Source organism: Siniperca chuatsi, linkage group LG16 (genome assembly GCF_020085105.1).
Source record: "Siniperca chuatsi isolate FFG_IHB_CAS linkage group LG16, ASM2008510v1, whole genome shotgun sequence".
In the NCBI taxonomy this organism is placed as follows: Eukaryota; Metazoa; Chordata; class Actinopteri; order Centrarchiformes; family Sinipercidae; genus Siniperca; species Siniperca chuatsi.
The window spans coordinates 15,264,363-15,273,362 of record NC_058057.1 but is presented as its reverse complement, the minus strand read 5'-3'; the positions used below and the strand labels follow the sequence as shown (position 1 = coordinate 15,273,362).

The window sequence follows — 9,000 nt, the reverse complement described above, 5'->3', positions numbered from 1 at the left end:
TTGAGAGGTCAATATCTCACTTTACCGCCAGCTACACTTTCCTCTGTCACTCACAGCTCCCACTCCATTCAAACAGCAGGTTAGTCCAACAAAGGAGACCGTGGGGGAGCTGCCCAAGCCTTCCGTTTACACACACACACAATACACGCTCACACGCACACAAACACACACATAACGCGGACCGTGCTAGCTGCGGCGCTGCTCAGAGCTTGACGGGTGCTTTGTGCTCATCCGTCAGCCGGCTCCTGGGTCCTGAAGATACCTTCAGTCAGCGAGGCCGGCTCCCTGAAAGGAGGGATTCACACAGCTCTGAAATATTGATACCTGGAGCACGCCGACCTTTTGACCGCTCCTTTACATTCTTAGAGAAGGATAGGAGGTGGAGATGGAGGGAGGAGGAGGAAGAGGGAGGAAGTGTGGGGTGTGGCCGGGTGGAAAAGCCAGTCAACTTTTTGGGGGAATTTGTTTTGCTAATGATGTGAAAATGTACAGATACACCAAATTGTTCCAACGCATATGACAGCCACTATGCAGGAATTTAGTCCAACAAAAAGTTTATACATGAATTTTAAAATGATTACCTCCATACAGAGAAAAATCTCAAAAACACTATCTAGAGGACAGAGTTAGCCTTTGACTCTAGGACAGAGAAATGGAGTGATGACAGAGAAAGATGGAAAGGGAGGGAGCGGGGAATGGGTCGGAAGTTTGACATTCCTGTGGGCGATGTGTGTCTCGTCAGTGAACGCGTTTGGATTCTTTTAACGGGAGTCGATACCCCCTTCCGCTTCCCAAGCACTCACTGTGAGCTGAGCCAGGGTAATGCCATTGAACAGGGACAATGGGGCCTCTTAAAAGGCAGCTTTTAACTGGGCGTGTGCGCGTGGATATCAATACAGCCGATAGTTTTCCATGTAAGAAGATCAAACACAGAGACTCCGGGTGAATTCTCAGTGAAGAAGCAGACAGATAAATAAATGAAATGACTAGAGGGAGTTTATTTAAAAGAGAGAAAAGTGTTTCTCTTTTGCTGTTGTACAACATACAGGCGTTCACTTTCTGCAACCACCCCTTTTCCCCTTTTTCTCTCTGTCCCCCCTCTTTCTTTTTGCACAGACACACATGCTCCAGCGTAAGCTCTTCAAGTTTAAAGGATGCTTTTCAAAGGCACTTGGGTGCCTGTATCACTGCTTTAGACAAAAAGGCCAGCTCTTAGGAGATAGAGGGGACATCTGAGGCAGAGAGAGAGGGTGAGACAGGAGCAGAGAGAATGAAAGAGAAAGAACGAGCAGGGTTAGAGAGACAGAGGGTGAGAGGGGGAGGCAGAGAAGGAGAGAGTGAGGGAGACAAGGGAAGAAGAGAAGGAGGGGGCGCGATTGCACGCTTTCAACTGCCTTTTGTGGGCCTCTCTGCAGATGTCACCAGCTGTTCCCCTGCACGGAGGGTTCCAGAGCGTGGAACATCGCCTCCGGCCCCGTCCTCGGCCACCTTTCAAGTGTCAATCAGACAGGAGGGGTTGGGGGGCGGTGACTGAGGGGTAGAGGACCGGTTGAGGGAGGCAGGAGAAAGGAGGGAGTTTGGCGGAAGGGAGGCAAAGGGGGCCAACAGACTGGGCTTCGGTCACTGTCCTGAGAACAGTGCCAGCGATTCGCCATTGATTAATCCCCCCCCCACAACCAGCTCAATAACAGAGAGAGGATGGAGCCAGCCGTGTGCGGCGTGCAGACAAAAGAGGCCCGTGGGCAAGGTTAGCTGGAGATCACACGGCTGCAAGGCTACTGCTTCCACAGCACTACCGTTAGCCATAGTGTTAGTGATTAGCGATAGCCCATGCCCCCAACCCAACCCCTCCTCCCCACCAGCCCTCCTTGGTTCAACGCACGCAGAACCATGAGGGTGACCTACGATTAGATGTGTGTGTTGTAGTGGGGAGGAGGGCGCACAGCGGTGGGAGCAAGAAAAGTTGTCATTGCGAGTGAACAAACAAACACAAAAGAAGCTGACATATGGTGTGATTGACAGTGAAACAAACAGTGTCTAACGAGGAGGAGAAGGTGTGCTTAACACCGCTTAACCTTGGAGCATCTAGTCGGCTGACATAACTCCAAGACACTTTTATTGACGACATCAATATCTACTGTACACGGCTGTGTGTATAACCTTCTAGCCAGGGATGATGGCACTGAAACCTGCAGCACAGAGCCATTTAATCACCCAGACAGGGTCAGTCGTAGAAACCCACAGACAGGAACCCAAACAATTCTTCCACGGTTTATATTGGCAGACAAGTCTGCGTCGAAAAATGGTGCCACTGTCACGTTGATGTGATATAATTCAAAGCCTGAAAAAACACACCGATTCCCTGGTTTTATTGACAGCCTAAAGTGAGAGTCACAGACTCTCAATGCATCTTATCAGGCAGTGTAAGTAGGTCTATTATACACACTATTGCTGCTGCCCTGCTGATAACCTCTGTGCCGAGGCTGTAAAACAAAGGCCTTTGAAGAGGAGAGGAACCGGTGGATTTCGTGTGATTTATGTCTTCTAAAAACAAGATGACTGAGCAGAGGTCCCAGACCATGGCTGACCTTAGTGTTTCCTGTCACCTCCTCCTGTGTCTGTGCGTTGCTCTGCAGGGGATAAGTACACAAACACATGCACATAAAACAAGTACATAAATGATTATACAGAATTAATGAACATCTCTGAAGATTACCTGAAGGGTAAACTTGGTCAGAGAAGTTCATGAAACACAGCTGTATTTGACCACTACATAGAGAGACAAGTATCATGGTTATCATACTAAGACAAGTAATCCTAAGATTCGTTGCATTGTATGTATTTTCAGACTGTCGACTGACTGTCTAGCCCTAAAGCTGCAGTGTTTAGAGACTGTGAATGAGAGGAAACTGTTTATATATAGCAAACTGTTTATATTTTGCTGTGCGTTGTGCATTTAATGTAATTTCAATGAATTGTACTATTCTTAAGGCACAGCCTTTCAGTAATATACATGATATCATTGTAGGGAGCATTTTAGACAGGTTAAGGTGTTATGTAATTTCCTTTTAACAGCAAATTTACTGCTAATCTCACCAAAACAATGTAACACATTTTTACCACTGATGATAGTAACATGATGAAACGGATGTCTTTCTTCAGTAAAATGTCATCTTGATCAGTTTACTCCTACTGGTTAATGCTCATTATAAATCGATCAGAAAGATATTTCCTGACTCTGGAACAAGAGATGACCCCTCTTCAAATTGTCATCACAAAACAAAAGGAGGCCAAATCGCTCCTGCCTGTCAGACATGTAGCAAAACACAACTTCAGTCAAGGGCCCAGCACTTTTTCCGAAGGGGTAATATCCTTGGGCATTAATCACCCCAGTCATAAATCAAAAGAGCGTGACCACCCCTCCACTTCAGTGCCCCGCTGCATCCCTCCTTCACTTCCCATCCCCTCTCCCCCTTCCCCTCCCTTGCCGTGCATATACTCTGCAGTCTCCACAGTTAGAAAAAGTTGAAAAATCATAAATCAAAAGAACGACCTCAGCTATCCTGCCACACGCCATCGCCCGCTCCCCCTCCCTGTCCTCCTCCTGCCACACCATCACCCTCTCATCCTCCTCGACCTTCTACCCATCAAAGTTCATTCAATGCGTCAGAAATCAAGAGTGGCTTCCTCAATATTTCCTCATCATCCACCCCCCATCTCCCAGATTTGTAGCCACCACTTACTGAACCCTACAACCACCTCCAGTCTGAGGTCACAGGGTCACCATGAGGTCTTGTGACTGACCGGCTGAATGTGTCTTTGTCTCACCCGGTCTGAAGCTTTGCTAACTTTGGGACCCTGCTTACTTGCTCGCGGAGGTGGCCCCATCCCGTGTTTTTCTGATCCCCTCCTGCAGAAGCGAAAAATAGCAGGAAACGTATATCTGTCATTGTCCATTCAGGAGATCACCTGTAAGGAAACGAAGCGGCCAGCAAGTGCTGACACAATCATCCCTGCGCCTAGCAACACATCCTGGTTCCGGCCCAGACGCGAGGGACTGTACAGTACGTCTGAGCTGCTCCGCTTCCTGCCCCACAAGGCAGAGGGAGGGGGTGGGGATGGACAGCAGGTTATCACTGGCTGAAGGGGGAATTCTGGAGAGAAAAAATAAAGACTTTTGTGCTCTGAGGTTAGATGAAGGATTGAAAACAAGGTCAGACATACTGAATCAGATCATATCTAACAGTTTTGCAGTCCTGTAGTTGCAAAAGAAACAAACACCAAAACATGTTGTATTGTGGAAATAAAAAGTCAAAGGAAATGTTACTCACGCCAGATCTGAACAAAAACAAAACAAGGAAATTATTAAATGTTACATAGCCGAGATATAAACCAGTCGCTCCAAATAGAAAATTATTTCATAAGACACTTGCGACGCCTGCTTTGCATGATTTGCTACCTCTTGATTTGTACCCAGTTCTGTTGATTTACCTCTGTCAGTCACGCATGTTTTTTAGAGTCAACTGGTGGTTTTTCTTAACCCTGACTCAGCGAACGACCACTGTTTGATCTTCTCTGCTGTTGTGCTGTAGTGTTCCTCCCATTACAAAGAGTACCAGGAAATGGTGGCCCCTGGAGAGATGAGAAAGAGACCCTGTTTATCCTGAGCAGAACCCATACTCGTGATTACAACCCAGCCCTGCACCTGGCCCCAGTGACATGCCAAGTACACACAGTTTGGTACCATCCCCAACAGCGCACACACACAGACAGACACACACACTAACATGCTCCACTCACACAAGACGGGCCAATACACAACTGCACATGCAAGACGACTACTAGATTGTGAGAAAGTATACACAAGAATCATATGTAATAATGATAATCTTATATGAGCACCATACATTGGTAATGTTTGATGTTGATGCTCAAGAGCAGATTAGACATTTATTTTACGTGTCCATAATTTCCTGATAATTTCCTAGAAGTTTTCTGGAAAGAATGATAGAGACTGTTCATTTGGTACATTTCCACTTAATTAATTCCAATGAACTTCTAGCAAAACTCGGAGAGTCTTTTGGTCAGTGTACAGCAGGTCGGCTGAACACTGCGAATAAGTGAAATTTGTTTGCAGACAAGCATACAGATTCCAATAATAAATTAATAATTAATGAAAATTTAGTTTTTAATGGAAAAGTGTGTTCCAAGAAATCCCCATATTTTCCCCATAATTAGTACCAAATTACAGTTATTTTCAGGAAACTTCCTAGAAAATGATTCATAAAGTATGGACCCGTATAAAATTTTGCCACTGTTTGTTACACAAATATTTCTTGGGAGCTGTAGTCCTGAAAGAAAGAAAACAATAAGTATAGTTTAAGTACAATAGTTTAAATAGCACACCTAAAAATTTACAGGCCTGGAATTTCATGATTTTAGGAGCAAGGCCACTTGAGGGCACAAAGGCCAAATGCCAGGGCAGCAAGGCCATCAAATAAAACAATAATTTTAAGTAAACGGAAATAATGAATTTAACTTAAGGGTTAAGGATGATTTTATTTTTATTCTCTTTTTTCCCTAATTTAGTAATGCTAAGTACTAACTTGTCAATAATCAGAACCATTCTTGCATAACAATGAGTTCAACATTTCGAAAGGTTACTGTGGCAAGTCAACCTTTTTTTAATGTCCTGCCCCATCCAGGCTGTGATTGGTCAGTTCACGAAAAGTGATAAAGACAAGTGCATCAACTTTATGAAACCAGACCAACCAAACCCAAACCTTGCTTATCTTATCCCTATTGTTTTTTGTCTTACGGCTTCAGCTGCAAAACCAAACAGTTGAACTGGTATTGAGGATCTTGAGGAGGAGGATGTGGGCTGGTGCAAAGTGAAATAGGCCAAGGACGCATCTCTCTCACTCTTATTTTTGTATAATGGGCTGCTCAAGTGGCCCACAGAGCGACTCGGTGCTTCCGATGGCAAGTCCGACTATGGTTTCTTGTCTTATTTGTTCACTAATTTATCAAACTTTCTTACCTCATCTCAGTCGACCTTCTCTTCTCAGAAGTTCACTCAGTCACAGCTTTAGGATGAGTTCGATTTAAGTCTCCTGGTTGGTCGGTGCTAGATTTGTGTCAAACTATCGTCATAAATAGCCCGGTTTTCCAGCGGTTCATGTGTGTGCGCAACGTTTCACTTGATGTTGCCCAATAAGAATTCAGAATCTCAACAAAAAACACTGATGTCTAAAAACCATATTGACAGGAAAGAAGCAGAGTAGAAAACAGTGGAATCAGCTAGGGCAGTGCAGGCGGGGCATTTTTTTGGGGGGGCATAAGGTCAAACTGAGGGGGCACAGCGACCATGGCCGTCATAGCCTCTGTAAAATTCCTGCCCTGGCCAACGCCAATGTTTCACTCACAAGTAAACTAACCTGCTGACCTTCCAAAGTCATGCTACTGTATGGTTTTGAATAATTGAAAAAGGGAAAACTGAAAAACTCACATTAAGGCTGGGGTATGCTTAAAACAAATTACTCTGTAACAAAGGCTGTTCAGAAGGGCTGCACTCGAAGGCGGATCAAAGCGCTTGCTGTAATAGAAAGGGGCAAGACACAATGAATCGTACAAATGGGGATAACAGCGCTCAGTTTCAGGAAGTCTCTCTGCAAAGACATTTATGGTGTTGCACTCAGTTGTACACACAAAAAGTGATGAAAGTAGTTGTGCGAAGAATAAAAAGTTTGGATTGTGGGTTTCGAATTCGAATAAACTACGAATTACGAAGGTAGCTAACAATATATGGTATCTATCTATGTTCTGGTCTGTAGTTAGTAGTGAAGAAGTTATTTTTTGATGTTTGACTTTGGACAGAGATATATCTTAACTGGTGGTGAATATACATAAGAGTAGTGTCAGAAGCCAAAACTAGCAAAAGTGAAATTAAAAACACAAAAGTGAAAAGTTTCCATTTTTTTCAAACAAAGCTATCAGCCTTGGAACAGGTTAAATGGCTCGTTAACCCCTGTGGGATTCAAATCTGGCACACACACACAATGCGCCAGTGCATGGGCAATGCTTTCTAAGAATTGTGAGCGGGTAGATGTGCGTGTGCTGGCCAGAGATGAACTTTATTCAGAAATAAGCCACAAGTCCAAGGTAACTTTTTATTTGCATATGATCTCACCCAGGACACATACATTACACTCTTACTAAAAATACACTGCCAGAAACCACCAAACATGTTGAATCGGGGCCATAGAATCCTGTTTGGCAGCAGGGGTTTGTGTTGTGTGGCCAGTGCAAAAACAGAAGTGCTCTGACATCTCGTCTTTGTGCTTGCGAGGAGTCACATTGCAAACTGGTGGAATCAAAGACTTGCTGAAAACCTTCGACAGGCTTTTCAGTCCCTTTTTGAGCTGAGAGATGTGAGCTGGGTGTAGCTCCATATCTTTCATGCTCATTTTTTATTTACCTCTTCTTTTCTCAACAGCACTCAAGTTCACTTACTCTGTCTCCATTTCGTTTTTCTGCAGTATGTCAAACTCCTGTCTTGCTTTTTTTCAAACCACTTATTCTCACCTTTGAATTTAGGCAAAACTTGGGAGAAAGAATAGATTTGGAAAGTCTCTCTTTTGCTTCTCTCTCATGCACTCACAATTACAAATGCCTCTTCTTTTTCTCTCTCTTTATGGAGTGCTGGCTGCCAGCTCTGGAGGAGCTCTATTGTCTCTTGGACCAGCACCTGTCACCACAGTGTTAAAATGCAGAGGAGAGAGGCCGTATGGTGTAGGACGCCCTCAGCAGGCCACTGGATATGTGTGTAAATGCTTCAATTTGCACGCACACACACATAAACACATGCACATACTCACAAGTTATTCCTTGTTAAATTGGGGAGGGGTGTGTTGGAGGTGTCGTGGAGGTCATTGAAGCTATGTGTGTGTGTGTGAGATTAATCCACTGAGCAAAGACAGTTTGAGCTGTTAAACAGCTGAGTGTCAAAGGGCTTTTATCAGGGCGAGTGGCGCCTGGACTGACACACAAACCCATGCACACATACACACATTTTCTTCACACCACTTACACATTCATGTATCATCAAATTAGACCGCATCTGCACATACACACACTCACACACGCACTATGTTGGCACGTAAGTGAATGGCAGAGATATAAGAGTTATCTTAAATAAATCTGTCAAAAACACACATAAGGACACTTCCAGGTTCGTCTTGTTGTCCAGACACAGTGGTGAACCCAGCTGTTGCTGCTTCTCACTTTCAGAGTACATGACAAGAGCATGTGATGAGGAAATGTTCCCTTTGACACTGTGGCAGCTACACTGCATGTTTTAGTATAGATGTTACTGGATCAGCTTCTGGTGAAACTCCATGCAGTCCCTTGTCACAGTTGCATAGTTAATTTGCTGCTGTTTTCATAAACCAGTGGAGACTTTGCCTAAAATGATAGCATTTAAGAGACCTTCACCTCTTTCCAGACTGGACAGATTTATGCTATTTTTGACCACAGTTCACAAGAGCAATTATATTCACTAATGCTGCCATTACAAAGACAGAAGAATGTTGCTGTCCTCAGTAACTACAATTTCCTCTCACAGAAGATAGCAAGTAGCACTGCAATTGTAACCTCAGCAAAGAAAAATAGACTGACAACTGGTTGCACTTGACTGACACTGCATGCATAATCTCAAAACTTTGTCAGATCTAAACTTGTAGTGTCTAGAATGTGATAAAAATCAAACTTGTAAAATAGTAATGAGCAAAATTTGATATTTTCTTGTAAAGGGTAACAGATAGAAAGTTTGACGAAGAGAGAGTATTTTTTGTTTGACAGTGGCAGTGAGACAAATGTCTACACACCTTAACCAGTAAAGCAGAGGATATTAGAGAAAAATGAAAATCAGTTGTGTACTACTAGCAGTAGCAAAAATCTAATTTAAACTGGCTCACAGGCAACTTTATTCATCTGCATTTC

At 43.9% G+C, this 9,000-nt stretch overlaps 1 long non-coding RNA gene across 1 annotated transcript; it reads right to left on the bottom strand.

The window, feature by feature from the left end:
- Window positions 1-1,971: 1,971 nt before the first annotated feature.
- LOC122862733 lies at window positions 1,972-4,627 on the bottom strand. The gene is made up of 3 exons (XR_006374837.1): window positions 4,492-4,627; window positions 3,970-4,154; window positions 1,972-2,630 (listed from the first exon to the last, which is right to left on the bottom strand). It is a non-coding gene; the product is annotated as an uncharacterized LOC122862733 (long non-coding RNA).
- Window positions 4,628-9,000: the final 4,373 nt, after the last annotated feature.